The sequence below is a fragment of the Equus asinus genome, chromosome 10, assembly GCF_041296235.1.
Source record: "Equus asinus isolate D_3611 breed Donkey chromosome 10, EquAss-T2T_v2, whole genome shotgun sequence".
Classification (NCBI taxonomy): domain Eukaryota; kingdom Metazoa; phylum Chordata; class Mammalia; order Perissodactyla; family Equidae; genus Equus; species Equus asinus.
The window spans coordinates 50,281,198-50,287,156 of NC_091799.1; the positions used below are offsets into that span (position 1 = coordinate 50,281,198).

A 5,959-nucleotide genomic window follows, 5' to 3' on the forward strand; every position below is an offset into this window, starting at 1 on the left:
TTTCAGTTCCTAGATGATCCCAGCTACGTGAGTAGGATTGAGGCTTAAAGCAGTATATGGCCCCAGTTAGGCAAAAAGCTAAATAAGAATACAATTAAATACAGATCAAAGAAATATATGGTCCAAGGAGTCCCTCAGGCTGCAAAGCTTTCTCAGCACTTCCTGATCTCCTAATTTAAAAACTAGTTAATTATGGGGGCTGGCCCCATGGCTTAGTGGTTGTTTCATGCACTCTGCTTTGGTGGTCCGGTTTGCAGGTTCAGATCCCAGCCACGGAACTATACCACTTATCAGCCACGTTGTGGCAGAGACCCAAAAGTAAAATAGAGGAAGATTGACACAGATGTTAGCTCAGGGCTGATCTTTCTCAAGCAAAGGAAAAAAAGGAAGAAGATTGGCAACAGATGTCAGCTCAGGACTAATGTTCCTCAGTGAAAACAAACCAAAGACTAATTAATTATGTAATATAAGTCCAACTTGAAAAAGTTGATTAGTCTAATATTATGTGTATAATTCAAGGATGTGGCACAATTGCTTGAAACTTTATTTTGTAGAAGAAAAAAACGGCAAATTTTTAGAAGGTTACAACGTAAGTAATCAATAAGCATGAAAAAATCAGCATTGTGCAATCTTAATTATTGTCTCTAGCTTTTTGGGTTTTTTTTAGGGGTGGCATATAATGTGGTGTTGCACAACGATGAATTATAGAGTAAGCTTTTAGATTTTAAATGGGAATTGTGTGCAGAAAGAACGAAAAAAGTAAAGATTCTTAAAGAAATTAAGTGACATGTGTTGTACTTATCCACACAATAAGGACTGGGTTTCTAGACAAGCATTCTAAATATGAGAAACATTTCTAAGAGAATTTGGAATATATTAAGAATTTAGGACGTGGTAAACATCTGTTAGAATTGTTGAGTTGTTAGATTCATGCAATAGATGAATAACGCTCAGATAGAGTTTAGAAGGATATATAGGTGAAAGAGACAGGACAGCCCTACCATTTGTTCACAGGTTAGTGGGGGACCATTTAGAATAACAATTTATTACACTGTAATACGGTAAATAGAAATAGAGAGGTGTGTTTTAAACTTTATATATAGTCTTCTAGTTATTTAGAATTCCAGGAGAAATGAATTTTTTTAAATAATTATGGTAAGAAGTAATTAACAGGTTAGAGATGTCAACAAACATTAGAGTGACAGAAAGCAGATAGAAATCAGTGGATGAATAAACCAAAGTCCCCGCACAAATACATGAATAAAAGTGGAAGCTGACAAGAAATAGTCTCCATGTAAGGGTTCAGAGTGCCTTGAAATCTCCTGGGAAGAATGGATGAGAATGAAATATGTAGCTTTGAGAGGGAGATTAAGTGAAAGACTTTTACTGAAAAAGATGCAGACCTGACCCCCACCATCCTTTTCTTTCCTACCTCCACATATAGTGCAGTCGGAAAGGAGACATTTACTAGAAACAAAAATATACAAAGATCTGTTGGAGCTACATTGGTCAGACTGCCTGGAGGTATTATGGCTTCTAGTGTAATATGAGCAGCCCAGGAAAGCTTTTCTTCTTTTGGCACATGTTGCCTCCAGATCAACAATCTGTTTCTACAGCCACAACATAAAATTTGCTCATTCATCCAGGCCAGCACACTGAGTTGTGTGAAGTCCTAAAGCAACCACCCCCTTTGCAGGAGAGGGTTAGAGAAGAAAGGACAATATCTGAACCACAAAAGAAAAAACACCAGCATTTCCTTTAACAAATGTCTTGATTCACCAAGTATCTAATGAATGTGACTCACTAAATCTCTGTCTTGATGGAATTTACATCCTAATGAGGAGAGTCAGACAAAAAGCAGAAAAATTAGTATAGTCTTAGATGAGAGAAATACCAAGTAGAAAAAAAAAGGCAAGGTAGGTAGCTTATGTAGAGAGAGGCCATGAAGCTCCATGAAGTGGAAAGCATTTGAATAAGAGCCTGAAAGCAGCGAGGGACTTGGTCTAAGGCACAGAGGGTGGTCAGAGGGAACAGCCAGTGCAAACACCCTGGATTAGAGCATTCGAATGTTGTAGGTTCATGTTTTAGATTTAAAGTCACATCAAGTTAAAAATAAGGTTTAATATTCTTAGTCTATAATTACAAAGTTCCAGAGATGAAGAGGCTGGTATGGCTGGAGGGGAGCTGAGCCAATGAGTTGGTAGGTGCAGAGGTCAGGAGTATAATGGGTTCCATTTCTGTGCGCATAAAATAGAACGAACTCCAGGATGTACATGAAATCAAGAACAGGCAAAACATAAGCCTTTGAGATAGACATTAAAATATAGGTTATGTCTAGGGCATGATGGACTGTGAAAGGATGTGAGGAAATCCTTTGGAAATGGTCCATGTATTTATCTGTGTGATAGTTGCATAGGTTTAGCCATTTATAAAATTTTATCCATGGTACGTTGAAGATGAATTCACTCAACACTCTTTTCAATATATATGTTTCACTACCATAAGAACTATATACAAATGTCAGGAGACAACAGTATAATATTGCCAAAATATACCTGATAATTACTTGATTATTGATATAACTTGGCTGCATGATAACTTGTTCATTACACTTTAATTGGCTTTAAATCTATTATAATAGGGGCGTTTTAAATGGTATTAGTCTAATATGCTTGCTTTTGCTAGATAGTGGTACAAAACAGGTAAGTAATTGCATTATAACATCATGCTTTAAATCAGAGTATTTGTAATTTAAAATGCACAATTTTAATCCATTTGGCAAAACCAGAAGGAAATTTTTATTTCCCAAAAGTTAAAACCAAAATATCAGGCACACTTCTCTGCATTGCTCCCAGAAGAGGAAAAGCTCATGCAAAAGGATAGAAAGGAAGCCAATGCCTTGATCAATGAAGAGAGTGACATGAGAAAAAAAGAGAAATAGGTGAAAAAATAGAAAATTAAAAAGCTGCCACTGTGTAGAAGAGTCTTGCTAAGGGAGTGGAAGAGATTAATTTTATATAAATTAGAATAACCTAAAATAAATCCCTCCAATAGTATTTATTTAAAAATATTTCTATGGTACACAGTGTATTTCAGGTAATGTTCACACATTATAAGTGTGATCTCATTTAGTCTTAACACTCTGCGATATAAATATTAACAAATACCAAAAATTACAGACTATAAAAATAAGGCTTGGAGAAATTAAGTGTCTAAAGTCACACAGCCAAAATAGCCTGTTCCAGATGTTTGAGCTATGTTCTTGCACTCTCTTCTAGTTTGCTTCTCCAGTAAAATGGCCAATCCAAGAATGTCTCATGGATTTACCTCGTCTTAAGAGATAGAATAAAGGATGGACATATTGGTGAGGAACTACTTCCACCACACCTCACCGTTATTAGCAATATGTATTATTTAATGAACTTCTGATTGATGAGTTGTCAATGTCTTTTGTTTACCTGGCATTTGACTAATCTTATCTGACTTTCACTAAAACATGCTTCCCTCTACACTTTGGTAGACAGAACTTTTATTACAATCATAGTGTGATATGCTACGTTCCATGGAAAACGTCATTGATTTCCAAGGAATTCGTGAGTTTTCTGATGACTCAGCATATTTCTGAAGGGATTATCCATGGAACATATTTGAGCTGACTGGTTGCTAAAATTGGACTATATGCATTTTTGGAACTTTCTTATGTCTGTTAGGTTCATGTTTTAGATTTAAAGTCACATCAAGTTAAAAATAAGGTTTAATATTCTTAGTCTATAATTAAAAAAAATTGACATCCGGAGAAAGAACTTTTTTTTGAGGAAGTTTAGCCCTGAGTTAACATCTGCTGCCAATCCTCCTCTTTTTGCTGAAGAAGGCTGGCCCTGAGCTAACATCCGTGTCCATCTTCCTTTACTTTACATGTGGGACACCTATCGCAGCAAGGCTTGCCAAGTGGTACCACGTCCAGACCCGGGATCTGAACCGGCGAACCCTGAGCCACCAAAGCGGGATGTGAGAAATTAACCGCTGCATCACGAGACCAGCCCCAAGAGAAATAACTTTTTATGTGTAGACAATATCATAAAGAGTGGTGATCTAGGCTGGAAGTCCCTGACATTTCCATAACACAATGCCAGCCATTTCTCACATGTTGTATTTTCCACAGTGAATACATTTGTCGTGGCATGGGAGAATCTGACTTTCAACTCTGAGTTCATCCTGCTGGGAATTTTCAGTCACAGGCCCAGCTGCATCTTTCTCTTCTCTCTGGTCTTGGTCATCTTCACAGTGGCCTTCAGGGGGAAACACTGCCATGGTTCTCCTCATCTACCTGGACACTCGGCTCCACACTCCCATGAACTTCCTCCTCAGCCAACTGTCCCTCATGGACCTCACGCTCATCTGCACCACTGTATCCAAGATGGCCTTCAACTACTTGTCTGGCAAGAAGTACATCTCTCTGGCCTGTTTGGTGGTGCCCAGATATTCTTCCTTGTGTCCCTGCTTGGAGCTGAATGTTTCCTGTTGGCTGCAATGGCCTATGACTGTTATCTTGTCATTTGCCGCCCATTACGATACTCAAATACCACGAGCCAGAAAGTCTGTGGTCTCGTGGTTGTTTCTTCCCGGATTTTTGGCTTTCTTGATGGCATAATTGTCATTGCATTTGCATTGTCCTTCTCATATTGTGGTCCCTGGCAAATACCCATTTTTTTCTGTGATTTCCCTGCCCTTCTCACTTTCTCATGCAGTAACACATTGCTATTTGAAAGAATATTTATTTGCTGTGTTATTATGCTTCTCTTCCCTGTACCAGTAATCATTGCTTCCTGTGTTCAAGTTATTCTGGCTGTCATTTGCATGGGATCTGGGCAGGGTTGCCGCAAAGCTTTCAGCACCTGTTCCTCCCACCTCATCGTGGTGGGAGTGTACTATGGAGCTGGTATGTTCATATATGTGCAGCCTGTTTCTGATCATTCCCCCATGCAGGAAAAGATGGTGTCTGTCTTCTATGCTATTCTTACACCCATGCTGAATCCCCTCATCTAAAGCCTCTGCAATAAGGAAGCAGCCAGAGCATTCATAGAGGTGTTAGGAAGGGCAAGTGTGGAGAGCAAATTGCCTAATTAACTTTTTCTACATTTTTTGCTTTATTCTTCAATTTAGATATTTAACTCATATAATTCATCACAGAATATTTACCCATATTTGTATCAATAGATTTATAGGCAAGTGTACAAGATGTAGAAAGTGAAAAACTGTGTCTGTGCTTGTTTGTTTAAATAATATATTTCTTTTGTTATGGAAATTTGAAGTATGTCTACAAGTAAATATTTGTTGCAACACAATAAGCATAACTGTATAGTTTGTTCTATACCATACTAGTTAAAAAATGAGAGGTATTTACTCATCATAATACCACATAGTACCATAATGCCACAGAGCATTTATAAACATTCTGTGGTTTTTAACATATAATAGTTTTATCTTTGGCCAATCAAAGAATTCTGAGGAGTTTAATATCATACCTCGAATTGGTCAACTTGTTAAAATGAATGATCAAGTTAATTATATTCAAAGTTATAGCTATATATATGAGATAGTTATAAAAATTAATAAAATTTATCCAGTAGATAACACAGGTATTAGACTGGTGGTTAGGTTTATTGAGCCTATCTAGTAATGAACACCATCCTCCTTCAGGATATCAGAGTTTTGGGAGCCCCCATTTATTTCGTTTTTCTACAGACATCAGCCTTCTACATGGGAGACTGAAATGTGAACAAGAATCCTCAAAGTTTGGATTTTTCATCCTTAGATATCTTGACCCTTATGTGGGTCATGTACTGTATTGCACGTAAAAGTGATCAATTTTGTAAATAAAAAAATCTAGGTTTTATGAAGTCTAGATATTTTCTATATATCATGTGTGACATCATTATAGGTATTGTTGTAATGATAT

The 5,959-nt window shown here is 37.2% G+C and overlaps 1 pseudogene; it reads left to right on the forward strand.

Moving 5' to 3' along the window:
- Window positions 1-3,562: 3,562 nt before the first annotated feature.
- On the forward strand, window positions 3,563-5,127 carry LOC123289585 (olfactory receptor 2M3-like; annotated as a pseudogene).
- Window positions 5,128-5,959: the final 832 nt, after the last annotated feature.